The sequence below is a fragment of the Salmo salar genome, chromosome ssa12, assembly GCF_905237065.1.
Source record: "Salmo salar chromosome ssa12, Ssal_v3.1, whole genome shotgun sequence".
NCBI lineage: Eukaryota > Metazoa > Chordata > Actinopteri > Salmoniformes > Salmonidae > Salmo > Salmo salar.
In genome coordinates, this window is record NC_059453.1 from 98,513,282 (window position 1) to 98,534,989 (window position 21,708).

The window sequence follows — 21,708 nt, forward strand, 5'->3', positions numbered from 1 at the left end:
GGGTGTTGATTGGTTGGGGTGGGGGTGTGGATGTGGCTGGTGGTGTTGTGGTCTGGATGTAGGTCCTCTCGGTGTGGGTCCAGGGGGGGTCCTCTATGTGTAGGTCCAGGGGGGGTCCTCTATGTGTAGGTCCAGGGGGGGGGTCCTCTATGTGTAGGTCCAGGGGGGGTCCTCTATGTGTAGGTCCAGGGGGGGTCCTCTATGTGTAGGTCCGGGGGGGGTCCTCTATGTGTAGGTCCAGGGGGGGTCCTCTATGTGTAGGTCCGGGGGGGGTCCTCTATCTGTAGGTCCAGGGGGGGTCCTCTATGTGTAGGTCCGGGGGGCCGGGGGTCCTCTATCTGTAGGTCCAGGGGGGGTCCTCTATGTGTAGGTCCGGGGGGGGTCCTCTATGTGTAGGTCCAGGGGGGGTCCTCTATGTGTAGGTCCAGGGGGGGCGGGGTCCTCTATGTGTAGGTCCAGGGGGGGTCCTCTATGTGTAGGTCCAGGGGGGAGGGGGTCCTCTATGTGTAGGTCCGGGGGGTCCTCTATGTAGGTCCAGGGGGGGTCCTCTATGTAGGTCCAGGAGGGGGGGTCCTCTATCTTGTCTTTATCCTGCTCCTCATCTAGCAATTCCTCATTATTTCGTCCATCTCTCTTAGATCTTTCTTTCCCTCTCTGTTTCCCTCCCTCTTTCACTCTCTCTTTCCCTCTCTTTCCCCCTTCCCTTTCCCTCTCCCTCTCTTTCCCTCTCTCTTTCCGTCTCCGTGTTTTCTGTATGTCTCTCTGTGTGTCTCTCTTTCCATCTCCGTCACTCTCTGTCTCTCTCTCTGTCTCTCTCTGTCTCTCTCTCTGTCTCTCTCTGTCTCTCCCTCTGTCTCCCTGTCTCTCAGCTCTCTCTACACAGTGAGTTTCTGGTTGTGGAGGTCACAGCAAACAATCCCTGAAGGACTACTTTCAATGGTCTAGTTTAACCTCCACATACTGTAACACCATGGACTAGTTTAACCTCCTCATACTGTAACACCATGGACTAGTTTAACCTCCACCTCCACATACTGTAACACCATGGACTAGTTTAACCTCCACATACTGTAACACCATGGACTAGTTTAACCTCCACATACTGTAACACCATGGACTAGTTTAACCTCCAAATACTGTAACACCATGGACTAGTTTAACCTCCTACATACTGTAACACCATGGACTAGTTTAACCTCCACATACTGTAACACCATGGACTAGTTTAACCTCCACATACTGTAACACCATGGACTAGTTTAACCTCCACATACTGTAACACCATGGACTAGTTTAACCTCCCCCTCCACATACTGTAACACCATGGACTAGTTTAACCTTCACATACTGTAACACCATGGACTAGTTTAACCTTCACATACTGTAACACCATGGACTAGTTTAACCTCTACATACTGTAACACCATGGACTAGTTTAACCTCCACATACTGTAACACCATGGACTAGTTTAACCTCCACATACTGTAACACCATGGACTAGTTTAACCTCCACATACTGTAACACCATGGACTAGTTTAACCTCCTCCACATACTGTAACACCATGGTCTAGTTTAACCTCCACATACTGTAACACCATGGACTAGTTTAACCTCCCCTCCACATACTGTAACACCATGGTCTAGTTTAACCTGTCCCTCCACATACTGTAACACCATGGTCTAGTTTAACCTCCCCTCCACATACTGTAACACCATGGACTAGTTTAACCTCCACATACTGTAACACCATGGTCTAGTTTAACCTCCCCTCTACATACTGTAACACCATGGACTAGTTTAACCTCCCCCTCCACATACTGAAACACCATGGTCTAGTTTAACCTCCACATACTGTAACACCATGGACTAGTTTAACCCCCCTCCACATACTATAACACCATGGTCTAGTTTAACCTCTCCCTCCACATACTGTAACACCATGGGCTAGTTTAACCTCCCCCTCTACATACTGTAACACCATGGACTAGTTTAACCTCCACATACTGTAACACCATGGTCTAGTTTAACCTCCTCATGCTGTAACACCATGGACTAGTTTAACCTCCACATACTGTAACACCATGGACTAGTTTAACCTCCACATACTGTAACACCATGGTCTAGTTTAACCTCCACATACTGTAACACCATGGACTAGTTTAACCTCCCCCTCCACATACTGTAACACCATGGACTAGTTTAACCTCCACATACTGTAACACCATGGACTAGTTTAACCTCCACATACTGTAACACCATGGACTAGTTTAACCTCGACATACTGTAACACCATGGACTAGTTTAACCTCTACATACTGTAACACCATGTACTAGTTTAACCTCCATATACTGTAACACCATGGACTAGTTTAACCTCCACATACTGTAACACCATGGACTAGTTTAACCTCCACATACTGTAACACCATGGACTAGTTTAACCTCCCCCTCCACATACAGTAACACCATGGTCTAGTTTAACCTCCACATACTGTAACACCATGGACTAGTTTAACCTTCCCCTCCACATACTATAACACCATGGTCTAGTTTAACCTGTCCCTCCACATACTGTAACACCATGGTCTAGTTTAACCTCCCCCTCCACATACTGTAACACCATGGACTAGTTTAACCTCCACATACTGTAACACCATGGTCTAGTTTAACCTCCCCCTCTACATACTGTAACACCATGGACTAGTTTAACCTCCCCCCTCCACATACTGAAACACCATGGTCTAGTTTAACCTCCACATACTGTAACACCATGGACTAGTTTAACCTCCCCCTCCACATACTATAACACCATGGTCTAGTTTAACCTCTCCCTCCACATACTGTAACACCATGGACTAGTTTAACCTCCCCCTCTACATACTGTAACACCATGGACTAGTTTAACCTCCACATACTGTAACACCATGGTCTAGTTTAACCTCCTCATGCTGTAACACCATGGACTAGTTTAACCTCCACATACTGTAACACCATGGACTAGTTTAACCTCCCCCTCCACATACTGTAACACCATGGACTAGTTTAACCTCCACATACTGTAACACCATGGACTAGTTTAACCTCCACATACTGTAACACCATGGACTAGTTTAACCTCGACATACTGTAACACCATGGACTAGTTTAACCTCTACATACTGTAACACCATGGACTAGTTTAACCTCCACATACTGTAACACCATGGACTAGTTTAACCTCCACATACTGTAACACCATGGACTAGTTTAACCTCCACATACTGTAACACCATGGACTAGTTTAACCTCCCCCTCCACATACTGTAACACCATGGTCTAGTTTAACCTCCACATACTGTAACACCATGGACTAGTTTAACATTCCCCTCCACATACTATAACACCATGGTCTAGTTTAACCTGTCCCTCCACATACTGTAACACCATGGTCTAGTTTAACCTCCCCCTCCACATACTGTAACACCATGGACTAGTTTAACCTCCACATACTATAACACCATGGTCTAGTTTAACCTCCCCCCTCTACATACTGTAACACCATGGACTAGTTTAACCTCCCCCTCCACATACTGAAACACCATGGTCTAGTTTAACCTCCACATACTGTAACACCATGGACTAGTTTAACCTCCCCCCTCCACATACTATAACACCATGGTCTAGTTTAACCTCTCCCTCCACATACTGTAACACCATGGACTAGTTTAACCTCCCCCTCTACATACTGTAACACCATGGACTAGTTTAACCTCCACATACTGTAACACCATGGTCTAGTTTAACCTCCACATACTGTAACACCATGGACTAGTTTAACCTCCACATACTGTAACACCATGGACTAGTTTAACCTCCACATACTGTAACAACATGGTCTAGTTTAACCTCCACATACTGTAACACCATGGACTAATTTAACCTCCATCTCCACATACTGTAACACCATGGACTAGTTTAACCTCCACATACTGTAACACCATGGACTAGTTTAACCTCCACATACTGTAACACCATGGACTAGTTTAACCTCCACATACTGTAACACCATGGTCTAGTTTAACCTCCTCATACTGTAACACCATGGACTAGTTTATCCTCCACATACTGTAACACCATGGTCTAGTTTAACCTCCACATACTGTAACACCATGGACTAGTTTAACCTCCCCCTCCACATACTGTAACACCATGGACTAGTTTAACCTCCACATACTGTAACACCATGGACTAGTTTAACCTCCACATACTGTAACACCATGGACTAGTTTAACCTCCACATACTGTAACACCATGGACTAGTTTAACCTCCCCCTCCACATACTGTAACACCATGGTCTAGTTTAACCTCCACATACTGTAACACCATGGACTAGTTTAACCTTCCCCTCCACATACTATAACACCATGGTCTAGTTTAACCTGTCCCTTAACATTCTGTAACACCATGGTCTAGTTTAACCTCCCCCTCCACATACTGTAACACCATGGACTAGTTTAACCTCCACATACTATAACACCATGGTCTAGTTTAACCTCCCCCTCTACATACTGTAACACCATGGACTAGTTTAACCTCCCCCTCCACATACTGAAACACCATGGTCTAGTTTAACCTCCACATACTGTAACACCATGGACTAGTTTAACCTCCCCCTCCACATACTATAACACCATGGTCTAGTTTAACCTCTCCCTCCACATACTGTAACACCATGGACTAGTTTAACCTCCCCCTCTACATACTGTAACACCATGGACTAGTTTAACCTCCACATACTGTAACACCATGGTCTAGTTTAACCTCCTCATGCTGTAACACCATGGACTAGTTTAACCTCCACATACTGTAACACCATGGACTAGTTTAACCTCCACATACTGTAACACCATGGTCTAGTTTAACCTCCACATACTGTAACACCATGGACTAGTTTAACCTCCCCCTCCACATACTGTAACACCATGGACTAGTTTAACCTCCACATACTGTAACACCATGGACTAGTTTAACCTCCACATACTGTAACACCATGGACTAGTTTAACCTCGACATACTGTAACACCATGGACTAATTTAACCTCTACATACTGTAACACCATGGTCTAGTTTAACCTCCACATACTGTAACACCATGGACTAGTTTAACCTCCACATACTGTAACACCATGGACTAGTTTAACCTCCACATACTGTAACACCATGGACTAGTTTAACCTCCCCCTCCACATACTGTAACACCATGGTCTAGTTTAACCTCCACATACTGTAACACCATGGACTAGTTTAACCTTCCCCTCCACATACTATAACACCATGGTCTAGTTTAACCTGTCCCTCCACATACTGTAACACCATGGTCTAGTTTAACCTCCCCCTCCACATACTGTAACACCATGGACTAGTTTAACCTCCACATACTATAACACCATGGTCTAGTTTAACCTCCCCCTCTACATACTGTAACACCATGGACTAGTTTAACCTCCCCCTCCACATACTGAACCACCATGGTCTAGTTTAACCTCCACATACTGTAACACCATGGACTAGTTTAACCTCCCCGCCCACATACTATAACACCATGGTCTAGTTTAACCTCTCCCTCCACATACTGTAACACCATGGACTAGTTTAACCTCCCCCTCTACATACTGTAACACCATGGACTAGTTTAACCTCCACATACTGTAACACCATGGTCTAGTTTAACCTCCTCATGCTGTAACACCATGGACTAGTTTAACCTCCACATACTGTAACACCATGGACTAGTTTAACCTCCACATACTGTAACACCATGGTCTAGTTTAACCTCCACATACTGTAACACCATGGACTAGTTTAACCTCCCCCTCCACATACTGTAACACCATGGACTAGTTTAACCTCCACATACTGTAACACCATGGACTAGTTTAACCTCGACATACTGTAACACCATGGACTAGTTTAACCTCGACATACTGTAACACCATGGACTAGTTTAACCTCTACATACTGTAACACCATGGAAAAGTTTAACCTCCACATACTGTAACAGCATGGACTAGTTTAACCTCCTCATACTGTAACACCATGGACTTGTTTAACCTCCACCTCCACATACTGTTACACCATGGACTAGTTTAACCTCCTCATACTGTAACACCATGGACTAGTTTAACCTCCACATACTGTAACACCATGGACTAGTTTAACCTCCACATACTGTAACACCATGGACTAGTTTAACCTCCACATACTGTAACACCATGGTCTAGTTTAACCTCCACATACTGTAACACCATGGTCTAGTTTAACCTCCACATACTGTAACACCATGGACTAGTTTAACCTCCACATACTGTAACACCATGGACTAGTTTAACCTCCCCCTCCACATACTGTAACACCATGGTCTAGTTTAACCTCCACATACTGTAACACCATGGACTAGTTTAACCTCCTCCCTCCACATACTATAACACCATGGTCTAGTTTAACCTCTCCCTCCACATACTGTAACACCATGGTCTAGTTTAACCTCCTCATGCTGTAACACCATGGACTAGTTTAACCTCCACATACTGTAACACCATGGACTAGTTTAACCTCCACATACTGTAACACCATGGTCTAGTTTAACCTCCACATACTGTAACACCATGGACTAGTTTAACCTCCCCCTCCACATACTGTAACACCATGGACTAGTTTAACCTCCACATACTGTAACACCATGGACTAGTTTAACCTCCACATACTGTAACACCATGGACTAGTTTAACCTCGACATACTGTAACACCATGGACTAGTTTAACCTCTACATACTGTAACATCATGGACTAGTTTAACCTCCACATACTGTAACACCATGGACTAGTTTAACCTCCTCATACTGTAACACCATGGACTTGTTTAACCTCCACCTCCAGATACTGTTACACCATGGACTAGTTTAACCTGCTCATACGGTAACACCATGGACTAGTTTAACCTCCACATACTGTAACACCATGGACTAGTTTAACCTCCACATACTGTAACACCATGGTCTAGTTTAACCTCCACATACTGTAACACCATGGACTAGTTTAACCTCCACATACTGTAACACCATGGACTAGTTTAACCTCCCCCTCCACATACTGTAACACCATGGTCTAGTTTAACCTCCACATACTGTAACACCATGGACTAGTTTAACCTCCTCCCTCCACATACTATAACACCATGGTCTAGTTTAACCTCTCCCTCCACATACTGTAACACCATGGTCTAGTTTAACCTCCTCATGCTGTAACACCATGGACTAGTTTAACCTCCACATACTGTAACACCATGGACTAGTTTAACCTCCACATACTGTAACACCATGGTCTAGTTTAACCTCCACATACTGTAACACCATGGACTAGTTTAACCTCCCCCTCCACATACTGTAACACCATGGACTAGTTTAACCTCCACATACTGTAACACCATGGACTAGTTTAACCTCCACATACTGTAACACCATGGACTAGTTTAACCTCGACATACTGTAACACCATGGACTAGTTTAACCTCCACATACTGTAACACCATGGACTAGTTTAACCTCTACATACTGTAACACCATGGAAAAGTTTAACCTCCACATACGGTAACACCATGGACTAGTTTAACCTCCTCATACTGTAACACCATGGACTTGTTTAACCTCCACCTCCACATACTGTAACACCATGGTCTAGTTTAACCTCCACATACTGTAACACCATGGACTAGTTTAACCTCCCCCTCCACATACTGTAACACCATGGACTAGTTTAACCTCCACATACTGTAACACCATGGACTAGTTTAACCTCCACATACTGTAACACCATGGACTAGTTTAACCTCGACATACTGTAACACCATGGACTAGTTTAACCTCTACATACTGTAACACCATGGAAAAGTTTAACCTCCACATACTGTAACAGCATGGACTAGTTTAACCTCCTCATACTGTAACACCATGGACTTGTTTAACCTCCACCTCCACATACTGTTACACCATGGACTAGTTTAACCTCCTCATACTGTAACACCATGGACTAGTTTAACCTCCACATACTGTAACACCATGGACTAGTTTAACCTCCACATACTGTAACACCATGGACTAGTTTAACCTCCACATACTGTAACACCATGGTCTAGTTTAACCTCCACATACTGTAACACCATGGTCTAGTTTAACCTCCACATACTGTAACACCATGGACTAGTTTAACCTCCACATACTGTAACACCATGGACTAGTTTAACCTCCCCCTCCACATACTGTAACACCATGGTCTAGTTTAACCTCCACATACTGTAACACCATGGACTAGTTTAACCTCCTCCCTCCACATACTGTAACACCATGGTCTAGTTTAACCTCTCCCTCCACATACTGTAACACCATGGTCTAGTTTAACCTCCTCATGCTGTAACACCATGGACTAGTTTAACCTCCACATACTGTAACACCATGGACTAGTTTAACCTCCACATACTGTAACACCATGGTCTAGTTTAACCTCCACATACTGTAACACCATGGACTAGTTTAACCTCCCCCTCCACATACTGTAACACCATGGACTAGTTTAACCTCCACATACTGTAACACCATGGACTAGTTTAACCTCCACATACTGTAACACCATGGACTAGTTTAACCTCGACATACTGTAACACCATGGACTAGTTTAACCTCTACATACTGTAACATCATGGACTAGTTTAACCTCCACATACTGTAACACCATGGACTAGTTTAACCTCCTCATACTGTAACACCATGGACTTGTTTAACCTCCACCTCCAGATACTGTTACACCATGGACTAGTTTAACCTCCTCATACGGTAACACCATGGACTAGTTTAACCTCCACATACTGTAACACCATGGACTAGTTTAACCTCCACATACTGTAACACCATGGTCTAGTTTAACCTCCACATACTGTAACACCATGGACTAGTTTAACCTCCACATACTGTAACACCATGGACTAGTTTAACCTCCCCCCTCCACATACTGTAACACCATGGTCTAGTTTAACCTCCACATACTGTAACACCATGGACTAGTTTAACCTCCTCCCTCCACATACTATAACACCATGGTCTAGTTTAACCTCTCCCTCCACATACTGTAACACCATGGTCTAGTTTAACCTCCCCTCATGCTGTAACACCATGGACTAGTTTAACCTCCACATACTGTAACACCATGGACTAGTTTAACCTCCACATACTGTAACACCATGGTCTAGTTTAACCTCCACATACTGTAACACCATGGACTAGTTTAACCTCCCCCTCCACATACTGTAACACCATGGACTAGTTTAACCTCCACATACTGTAACATCATGGACTAGTTTAACCTCCACATATTGTAACACCATGGACTAGTTTAACCTCGACATACTGTAACACCATGGACTAGTTTAACCTCCACATACTGTAACACCATGGACTAGTTTAACCTCCACATACTGTAACACCATGGTCTAGTTTAACCTCCACATACTGTAACACCATGGACTAGTTTAACCTCCCCTCCACATACTGTAACACCATGGTCTAGTTTAACCTCCACATACTGTAACACCATGGACTAGTTTAACCTCCACATACTGTAACACCATGGACTAGTTTAACCTCCACATACTGTAACACCATGGACTAGTTTAACCTCCACATACTGTAACACAATGGTCTAGTTTAACCTCCACATACTGTAACACCATGGACTAGTTTAAATTCCCCCTCCACATACTGTAACACCATGGACTAGTTTAACCCCCACATACTGTAACACCATGGTCTAGTTTAACCTCCACATACTGTAACACCATGGACTAGTTTAACCTCCCCCTCCACATACTGTAACACCATGGACTAGTTTAACCTCCACATACTGTAACACCATGGACTAGTTTAACCTCCACATACTGTAACACCATGGACTAGTTTAACCTCCACATACTGTAACACCATGGTCTAGTTTAACCTCCACATACTGTAACACCATGGACTAGTTTAACCTCCCCCTCCACATACTGTAACACCATGGACTAGTTTAACCTCCACATACTGTAACAACATGGACTAGTTTAACCTCCACATACTGTAACACCATGGACTAGTTTAACCTCGACATACTGTAACACCATGGACTAATTTAACCTCTACATACTGTAACACCATGGACTAGTTTAACCTCCACATACTGTAACACCATGGACTAGTTTAACCTCCACATACTGTAACACCATGGACTAGTTTAACCTCCACATACTGTAACACCATGGACTAGTTTAACCTCCCCCTCCACATACTGTAACACCATGGTCTAGTTTAACCTCCACATACTGTAACACCATGGACTAGTTTAACCTTCCCCTCCACATACTATAACACCATGGTCTAGTTTAACCTGTCCCTCCACATACTGTAACACCATGGACTAGTTTAACCTCCACATACTGTAACACCATGGACTAGTTTAACCTCCACATACTGTAACACCATGGTCTAGTTTAACCTCCCCCCTCTACATACTGTAACACCATGGACTAGTTTAACCTCCCCCTCCACATACTGAAACACCATGGTCTAGTTTAACCTCCACATACTGTAACACCATGGACTAGTTTAACCTCCCCCCTCCACATACTATAACACCATGGTCTAGTTTAACCTCTCCCTCCACATACTGTAACACCATGGACTAGTTTAACCTCCCCCTCTACATACTGTAACACCATGGACTAGTTTAACCTCCACATACTGTAACACCATGGTCTAGTTTAACCTCCTCATGCTGTAACACCATGGACTAGTTTAACCTCCACATACTGTAACACCATGGACTAGTTTAACCTCCACATACTGTAACACCATGGTCTAGTTTAACCTCCACATACTGTAACACCATGGACTAGTTTAACCTCCCCCTCCACATACTGTAACACCATGGACTAGTTTAACCTCCACATACTGTAACACCATGGACTAGTTTAACCTCCACATACTGTAACACCATGGACTAGTTTAACCTCGACATACTGTAACACCATGGACTAGTTTAACCTCTACATACTGTAACACCTTGGAATAGTTTAACCTCCACATACTGTAACACCATGGACTAGTTTAACCTCCTCATACTGTAACACCATGGACTTGTTTAACCTCCACCTCCACATACTGTTACACCATGGACTAGTTTAACCTCCTCATACTGTAACACCATGGACTAGTTTAACCTCCACATACTGTAACACCATGGACTAGTTTAACCTCCACATACTGTAACACCATGGACTAGTTTAACCTCCACATACTGTAACACCATGGTCTAGTTTAACCTCCACATACTGTAACACCATGGACTAGTTTAACCTCCACATACTGTAACACCATGGACTAGTTTAACCTCCACATACTGTAACACCATGGACTAGTTTAACCTCCCCCTCCACATACTGTAACACCATGGTCTAGTTTAACCTCCACATACTGTAACACCATGGACTAGTTTAACCTCCTCCCTCCACATACTATAACACCATGGTCTAGTTTAACCTCTCCCTCCACATACTGTAACACCATGGTCTAGTTTAACCTCCTCATGCTGTAACACCATGGACTAGTTTAACCTCCACATACTGTAACACCATGGACTAGTTTAACCTCCACATACTGTAACACCATGGTCTAGTTTAACCTCCACATACTGTAACACCATGGACTAGTTTAACCTCCCCCTCCACATACTGTAACACCATGGACTAGTTTAACCTCCACATACTGTAACACCATGGACTAGTTTAACCTCCACATACTGTAACACCATGGACTAGTTTAACCTCGACATACTGTAACACCATGGACTAGTTTAACCTCTACATACTGTAACATCATGGACTAGTTTAACCTCCACATACTGTAACACCATGGACTAGTTTAACCTCCTCATACTGTAACACCATGGACTTGTTTAACCTCCACCTCCAGATACTGTTACACCATGGACTAGTTTAACCTCCTCATACGGTAACATCATGGACTAGTTTAACCTCCACATACTGTAACACCATGGACTAGTTTAACCTCCACATACTGTAACACCATGGTCTAGTTTAACCTCCACATACTGTAACACCATGGACTAGTTTAACCTCCACATACTGTAACACCATGGACTAGTTTAACCTCCCCCTCCACATACTGTAACACCATGGTCTAGTTTAACCTCCACATACTGTAACACCATGGACTAGTTTAACCTCCTCCCTCCACATACTATAACACCATGGTCTAGTTTAACCTCTCCCTCCACATACTGTAACACCATGGTCTAGTTTAACCTCCTCATGCTGTAACACCATGGACTAGTTTAACCTCCACATACTGTAACACCATGGACTAGTTTAACCTCCACATACTGTAACACCATGGTCTAGTTTAACCTCCACATACTGTAACACCATGGACTAGTTTAACCTCCCCCTCCACATACTGTAACACCATGGACTAGTTTAACCTCCACATACTGTAACATCATGGACTAGTTTAACCCTCCACATACTGTAACACCATGGACTAGTTTAACTCCCCTCGACATACTGTAACACCATGGACTAGTTTAACCTCCACATACTGTAACACCATGGACTAGTTTAACCTCCACATACTGTAACACCATGGTCTAGTTTAACCTCCACATACTGTAACACCATGGACTAGTTTAACCTCCCCCTCCACATACTGTAACACCATGGTCTAGTTTAACCTCCACATACTGTAACACCATGGACTAGTTTAACCTCCACATACTGTAACACAATGGTCTAGTTTAACCTCCACATACTGTAACACCATGGACTAGTTTAAATTCCCCCTCCACATACTGTAACACCATGGACTAGTTTAACCCCCACATACTGTAACACCATGGTCTAGTTTAACCTCTCCCTCCACATACTGTAACACCATGGACTAGTTTAACCTCCACATACTGTAACACCATGGACTAGTTTAACCTCCACATACTGTAACACCATGGTCTAGTTTAACCTCCACATACTGTAACACCATGGACTAGTTTAACCTCCACATACTGTAACACCATGGACTAGTTTAACCTCCACATACTGTAACACCATGGACTAGTTTAACCTCCACATACTGTAACACCATGGACTAGTTTAACCTCCCCCTCCACATACTGTAACACCATGGTCTAGTTTAACCTCCACATACTGTAACACCATGGACTAGTTTAACCTCCCCCTCCACATACTGTAACACCATGGTCTAGTTAAACCTCCTCATACTGTAACACCATGGACTAGTTTAACCTCCACATACTGTAACACCATGGTCTAGTTTAACCTCCACATACTGTAACACCATGGACTTGTTTAACCTCCCCTGCCACATACTCTAACACCATGGACTAGTTTAACCTCCACATACTGTAACACCATGGACTAGTTTAACCTCCACATACTGTAACACCATGGACTAGTTTAACTTCTACATACTGTAACACCATGGACTAGTTTAACCTCCACATACTGTAACACCATGGACTAGTTTAACCTCCTCATACTGTAACACCATGGACTAGTTTAACCTCCACCTCCACATACTGTTACACCATGGACTAGTTTAACCTCCACATACTGTAACACCATGGACCAGTTTAACCTCCACATACTGTAACACCATGGACTAGTTGAACCTCCCCCTCCACATACTGTAACACCATGGTCTAGTTTAACCTCCACATACTGTAACACCATGGTCTAGTTTAACCTCTCCCTCCACATACTGTAACACCATGGACTAGTTTAACCTCCACATACTGTAACACCATGGACTAGTTTAACCTCCACCTCCTCATACTGTAACACCATGGACTAGTTTAACCTCCACCTCCTCAGACTGTAACACCATGGACTAGTTTAACCTCCACCTCCTCATACTGTAACACCATGGACTAGTTTAACCTCCACCTCCTCATACTGTAACACCATGGACTAGTTTAACCTCCACCTCCTCATACTGTAACACCATGGACTAGTTTAACCTCCCCCTCCACATACTGTAACACCATGGTCTAGTTTAACCTCCACATACTGTAACACCATGGACTAGTTTAACCTCCCCCTTCACATACTATAACACCATGGTCTAGTTTAACCTCTCCCTCCACATACTGTAACACCATGGTCTAGTTTAACCTCCCCCTCTACATACTGTAACACCATGGACTAGTTTAACCTCCACATACTATAACACCATGGTCTAGTTTAACCTCCCCCTCTACATACTGTAACACCATGGACTAGTTTAACCTCCCCCTCCACATACTGTAACACCATGGTCTAGTTTAACCTCCACATACTGTAACACCATGGACTAGTTTAACCTCCCCCTCCACATACTATAACACCATGGTCTAGTTTAACCTCTCCCTCCACATACTGTAACACCATGGACTAGTTTAACCTCCCCCTCTACATACTGTAACACCATGGACTAGTTTAACCTCCACATACTGTAACACCATGGTCTAGTTTAACCTCCTCATACTGTAACACCATGGACTAGTTTAACCTCCACATACTGTAACACCATGGACTAGTTTAACCTCCACATACTGTAACACCATGGTCTAGTTTAACCTCCACATACTGTAACACCATGGACTAGTTTAACCTCCATCTCCACATACTGTAACACCATGGACTAGTTTAACCTCCTCATACTGTAACACCATGGACTAGTTTAACCTCCACATACTGTAACACCATGGACTAGTTTAACCTCCACATACTGTAACACCATGGTCTAGTTTAACCTCTACATACTGTAACACCATGGACTAGTTTAACCTCCACATACTGTAACACCATGGACTAGTTTAACCTCCACATACTGTAACACCATGGACTAGTTTAACCTCCACCTCCACATACTGTAACACCATGGACCAGTTTAACCTCCACATACTGTAACACCATGGACTAGTTTAACCTCCCCCTCCACATACTGTAACACCATGGACTAGTTTAACCTCCTCCACATACTGTAACACCATGGTCTAGTTTAACCTCTCCCTCCACATACTGTAACACCATGGACTAGTTTAACCTCCACATACTGTAACACCATGGACTAGTTTAACCTCCACCTCCTCATACTGTAACACCATGGACTAGTTTAACCTCCACCTCCTCATACTGTAACACCATGGACTAGTTTAACCTCCACCTCCTCATACTGTAACACCATGGACTAGTTTAACCTCCACCTCCTCATACTGTAACACCATGGACTAGTTTAACCTCCACCTCCTCATACTGTAACACCATGGACTAGTTTAACCTCCACCTCCTCATACTGTAACACCATGGACTAGTTTAACCTCCACCTCCTCATACTGTAATACCATGTACTAGTTTAACCTCCACCTCCTCATACTGTAACACCATGGACTAGTTTAACCTCCACCTCCTCATACTGTAACACCATGGACTAGTTTAACCTCTTCTAAAGACATCAAAAGCCACAACCACCGTCCCTTAGCATGTCCACAGACAGACAAGAGCTGCATTCGTCTCTACCATTTCAAGTTTCCAAGGGTACAGGAAAGAGAGGACATACTGTTAAACAAGCTGTTTGTCTTAATCCCACACATTCATCTGAAAAATAAAACACCAGATACACAAATCAGTTCCAACGAAGGCATGAGGCTGTTTTATCCCACACAGGGTCTTGCTTGGGAAGTATTTTTTTTTTAGAGCGGATCGCCATAGTAGCTGACCTGAACAGCGAGAGCTGAAACCTAATGCAGGAAACCCCATTGAGAGACAGAGAGACTCAGGTCAGAGCAGCTAGAGGACTGAATCAGTTTCTAGAGACCAGCCAGGCAGCTCCACAACACACCACATTCCTGACGGGATTTCTTTCTCGACATGCCGCCATGTTTCTCCCTAACAATTAAACACACTACTGGTACACCGCAGTAACCCGCTTACCTACTAGCCAGCCTGTGTCCCTGTCTGCCTGCTTACCAGCCTGCCTGTGTCCCTGTCTGCCTGCTTACCAGCCTGCCTGTTTTTCCCTGTCTGCCTCACCAGCCGCCTGTGTCGCTGCGCCTGCTTACCAGCCTGCCTGTTTTTCCCTGTCTGCCTGCTTACCAGCCTGCCTGTTTTTCCCTGTCTGCCTGCTTACCAGCCTGCCTGTGTTGCTGTCTGCCTGCTTACCAGCCTGCCTGTGTCGCTGTCTGCCTGCTTACCAGCCTGCCTGTTTTTCCCTGTCTGCCTGCTTACCAGCCTGCCTGTTTTCCCTGTCTGCCTGATTACCATCCTGCCTGTGTCGCTGTCTGCCTGTACCATCCTGCCTGTGTCTCTGTCTGCCTGCTTACCAGCCTGCCTGTTTTTCCCTGTCTGCCTGCTTACCAGCCTGCCTGTGTTGCTGTCTGCCTGCTTACCAGCCTGCCTGTGTTGCTGTCTGCCTGCTTACCAGCCTGCCTGTGTCGCTGTCTGCCTGCTTACCAGCCTGCCTGTTTGTCCCTGTCTGCCTGCTTACCAGCCTGCCTGTGTCCCTGTCTGCCTGCTTACCAGCCTGCCTGTTTTACCCTGTCTGCCTGCTTACCAGCCTGCCTGTTTGTCCCTGTCTGCCTGCTTACCAGCCTGCCTGTTTGTCCCTGTCTGCCTGCTTACCAGCCTGCCTGTGTACAACCTGAACTGTTCACCACTGTTCTACATTTTCTCCCTCTCTCCGTTCTCCCTCTCTCCGTGCTCCCTCCCTCCCTCTCTCCGTGCTCCCTCTCTCTGTGCTCCCTCTCTCCCTCTCTCCGTGCTCCCTCTCTCCCTCTCTCCGTGCTCCCTCTCTCTGTGCTCCCTCCCTCCCTCTCTCCGTGCTCCCTCCCTCCCTCTCTCCGTGCTCCCTCTCTCCGTGCTCCCTCTCTCTGTGCTCCCTCCCTCCCTCTCTCCGTGCTCCCTCCCTCTCTCCGTGCTCCCTCCCTCCCTCTCTCCGTGCTCCCTCTCTCCCTCTCCCTCTCTCTGTGCTCCCTCTCTCTGTGCTCCCTCTCTCCCTCTCTCTGTGCTCCTTCTCTCTGTGCTCCCTCTCTCCCTCTCTCCGTGTTCCCTCTCTCCGTGCCTCCCTCTCTCCGTGCTCCCTCCCTCCCTCTCTCCGTGTTCCCTCTCTCTGTGCTCCCTCTCTCCGTGCTCCCTCTCTTCCTGCTTCCTCTCTCCTTCCCTCCCTTCTCCCTCCCTCCGTCTGCTCTGCACGGGAGCTAAGCTTCTACTCGCTAGTCATAACACCCCAGACAGAGAGAAACATGCTGTAGTGTCTTAAATAGCACAAAGAAAGCAGCAGCAGTGGCGTTGACGTTAAAGCATTACTTACTTGGATGCTAGCAACGATATCATCTCAAATCCAGTAGAAAAAAAAGACAGGAGAGAGGCCTGCTGTTCATAGGTAACCTGGAGCTCACTGTTCAGAGCTCACCACACAGAGAGAGTCAGTCGTTGACCATGGTGTGGTGTGTGTGTGTGTGTGTGTGTGTGGGATCAGAGAAGTGAGAGAGAATGTCCTCGTCTCACAGTGCAGTCACAACTCTTCCCCAGGGACTGTGCTGTGACAGGAGAACCAACACCTGGGAGGGAAGGAGGGGGAAGAGGGGAGGGGGGAATGGAGAGAAAGAGGGAGAGAGGAAGGGATTGAGAGAGAGAGAGGGGGGGAAGGTGAAGATGAAGAGAGAGGGAGTGAGGGAGGCAGAGAGGGAGCGAGGGAGGGATGAAGGGAGAGAATGGGAAGGAGAGAAGGATTGGGGTAGACTTTCAAGGACACACACATGGTCAGAATCATATCTGTCTGTTCCAATGCAGGTGCCCAGCTAAACACAAACGTTCACACAACTCTAAGAGAACGTTCCCTTAATAAGAGTCTTATTATGTCAGCAACTAACGCGTTTCCTAGGAATGTTATACTGTGATGAGCAAGGAAGGTTGATGTGCTGCCAGTCCTTAAGGGATTGTAGTAATCATGATCATTATCGTCCCATCTCCAGGCTGCCTTGTCTAGCTAAGATTATAAAATATTTAGTAAAATGTACAACTTTGCTTTTTTTAAATACATTTTTTTAAATCTGAGACGTATTTTGAACGTCAGCCAATCAGGGCGAAGGCCCTGGGCACAACAGTAACACAGAAACCACGTTAGTTTGGTAATGATATTGTCCAACGCTTTAGACACTAACATGACATGTGCTGCTCTATGTGTGGACCTGTCTAAAGCTCTATGTGTGGACCTGTCTAAAGCTCTATGTGTGGACCTGTCTAAAGCTCTATGTGTGGACCTGTCTAAAGCTCTATGTGTGGACCTGTCTAAAGCTCTATTTGTGGACCTGTCTAAAGCTCTATGTGTGGACCTGTCTAAAGCTCTATGTGTGGACCTGTCAAAAGCTCTATGTGTGGACCTGTCTAAAGCTCTATGTATGGACCTGTCTAAAGCTCTATGTATGGACCTGTCTAAAGCTCTGTGTATGGACCTGTCTAAAGCTCTGTGTATGGACCTGTCTAAAGCTCTGTGTATGGACCTGTCTAAAGCTCTGTGTGGACCTGTCTAAAGCTCTATGTGGACCTGTCTAAAGCTCTGTGTGGACCTGTCTAAAGGTCTGTGTGGACCTGTCTAAAGCTCTATGTGGACCTGTCTAAAGTTCTGTGTGGACCTGTCTAAAGCTCGTGTATGGACCTGTCTAAAGCTCTGTGTATGGACCTGTCTAAAGCTCTGTGTGGACCTGTCTAAAGCTCTATGTGGACCTGTCTAAAGCTCTATGTGGACCTGTCTAAAGCTCTATGTGTGGACCTGTCTAAAGCTCTATGTTGACCTGTCTAAAGCTCTATATGGACCTGTCTAAAGCTCTATGTGTGGACCTGTCTAAAGCTCTATGTTTGGACACACACACCTGTCACACACACAAATCTATGAAACACATACACACACACCTGTCACACACAAACAGTTCGGCAGGTGTCTCATACTCCCCCAGAGCAGACCAGTGTGTTCATCTCAGGACACACAGTGTGCACACAGACACACACAATCAGACACACACAGACACAATCAGACACACACAGACACACACAGACACACACAACTAGCAACGCAGAAAAACACAAACCTGTCATAGCTTGTTTCAGTGATATTCATCCTGGCAAAATGCCACGTTTCAGTGATATCAACATCACACTTTCCTCTGGGCAACATGCCATGTTTCAGTCACATTCATCTGGGCAACATACCACGTTTCTGTCATATTCAGCGTTACAGAAGATCCCACCACAAAAGGACCAAGCAGCGTGGACAGGACAACTGGACATGGGAGGAGATTCTGGATGGGAAGGGACCCGGGAGTCAGGCTGGGGAGTATCGCCGACCGAGGGAGGAGATTGAGGCAGCAAAAACAGAGCGGCGTTATTATGAGGCGCTATACCAACCACGAGGCAAGTGCGAGAGGCAGCCCTGAGCCAACTCCCCGTGCTTACCGTGGGGAGCGAGTGATCGAGCAAGCACCGTGTTATGCGGGGATTCGCACTGTGTCGCCAGTCCGCAGCTACAGCCCGGTGCGCTCTGTGCAAGCTTCCCACAGTTGCCGTGCTAGAGTTGGCATTCAGCCAGGAAGGAGTGTGCCGGCTCAGCGTTCCTGGTCTCCGGTGCGTCTCTTCAGCCAAGGTTATCCTGCGCCAGCTCTATGCACGGTACCCCCAGTTTCGCCAGCACAAACCTGTGCGACTTGTTCCAACGCCCCGCGCTTGCCGGGCTACGGGGGGTATCCAGCCAGGACGGGTTGTGCCAGTCATAAGCTCTAGACCTCCAGTTCGCCTCCAAGGCCCAGTAATTGCTCTGCGCACCCGGGCTACAGCGATGTTCCCTAGTCCAGAACTCTCAGCGAAGTTCCCCAGTCCGGAATCTCCAGCGACGTTCCCTAGTCCGGTGAGACCTATTCCGGCTCCACGTACGAAGCCCCCAGTGATGATCCATGGCCCGTAGCCTCCAGTGATGATCCATGGCATGGAGCCTTTAGCGACGGTCCCCAGTCCGGAACCTCCTGAGACGGCCTGCAGTCCGGAACCTCCTAAGATGGATATATACATTGGCCAAATATCCAATGGAAGAACTACATACAAAAAAAACTACATACAAAAACCTCAAAAATGCAATAATTTTAATTTTTCAAACATATGAATATTTTAAACCATTTTAAAGACAAGACTCTCGTTAATCTAACCACATTGTCCAATTTCAAGAAGGCTTTACAGCGAAAGCAAAACATTAGATTATGTTAGGACAGTACATAGCCAAAAACAATCACACAGCCATTTTTCCAAGCAAGCATATATGTTACATAAACCCAAAACACAGCTAAATGAAGCACTAACCTTTGATGATCTTCATCAGATGACACTCCTAGGACATTATGTTATACAATACATGCATGTTTTGTTCAATCAAGTTCATATTTATATCAAAAAACAGCTTTTTAGATTAGCATATGATGTTCAGAACTAGCATTCCCACCCAAAACTTCCGGGGAATTTACTAAATTACTCATCATAAACGTTGACAAAATACATAACATTACGGCTAGCTAATTTGACACCCGCCAACTTCGGAGCACACTAAACTCAGAATTACTATTAGAAAAATGGTATTACCTTTGCTGATCTTCGTCAGAATGCACTCCCAGGCTACTTCCACAAGAAATGTTGTTTTTGTTCCAAATAATCCATAGTTATGTCCAAATACCTCCGTTTTGTTTGTGCGTTCAGGTCACTATGCAAAGGGTAACGCGCGAGCGCATATCGAGACAAAAAATTCAAAATGTTCCTTTACCGTACTTAGAAGCATGTCAAACGCTGTTTAAAATAAAATGTTATGGTATTTTTCTCGTAAAATACCGATAATATTCCAACCGGACAATAGTGTATTCATTCAAAGAGGAAAAGAAAAAACAGCATGGTCGCGTGACCGCGCATTTCCAATCTCTTCGTCACCAGGCAGACAACTGACAAACTGAGCTCCTCTACTCTGCCCAGAGACAGGAGACGCCTCAATCCGCTTTCTGAAGGCTTTAGAGAGCCAATGGAAGCCTTAGAAAGTGCTTCGTAACAGCTCAGATACTGTAGTTTCGATGGAGAACCAAAAGAAGAACTACAATTTCACAGACAGGCCACTCCTGCTTGGAATCTTCTCAGGTTTTTGCCTGTCATATGAGTTCTGTTATACTCACAGACACCATTCGAACAGTTTTAGAAACTTCAGAGTGTTTTCTATCCAAATCTACTAATAATATGCATATTCTCGTTTCTGGGCAAGAGTAGTAACCAGTTTAAATCGAGTACGTTTTTCCCATCCGGCCGTGAAAATACTGCCCCCTATCCCAAACAGGTTAAACGCAATGTGGCGTACAGCAGGTCAGCCACCAGGGGGAGACTCGTCGAGGCCTGGTAACAGATGGAGTATACATCACGAGGCGATGGCTCCATCTGCTGGACGTGCCAGGTCTCAACCGGGCTCTCCAGCCAGGACTAAATGGGGCTGATTGGGAGCTGGTGAGTAATCAAGGTAGGATTGCTCATCAGCTGTGCAAGGCCCATAAAGCTGACAGAAG

At 45.2% G+C, this 21,708-nt stretch overlaps 1 protein-coding gene across 13 annotated transcripts in view; it reads right to left on the reverse strand.

The window, feature by feature from the left end:
* The window catches only part of LOC106566233 (plasma membrane calcium-transporting ATPase 2), a 222,253-nt gene extending 204,643 nt beyond the window's left edge, over nt 1-17,610 (reverse strand). For all 13 annotated transcript variants that reach the window (XM_045691977.1, XM_014134115.2, XM_045691982.1 and 10 more), the window contains exon 1: nt 17,442-17,610. The gene's annotated coding sequence lies outside the window, so the exon portion shown is untranslated. The remainder of the gene's footprint in view (nt 1-17,441) is intronic.
* Nucleotides 17,611-21,708: the final 4,098 nt, after the last annotated feature.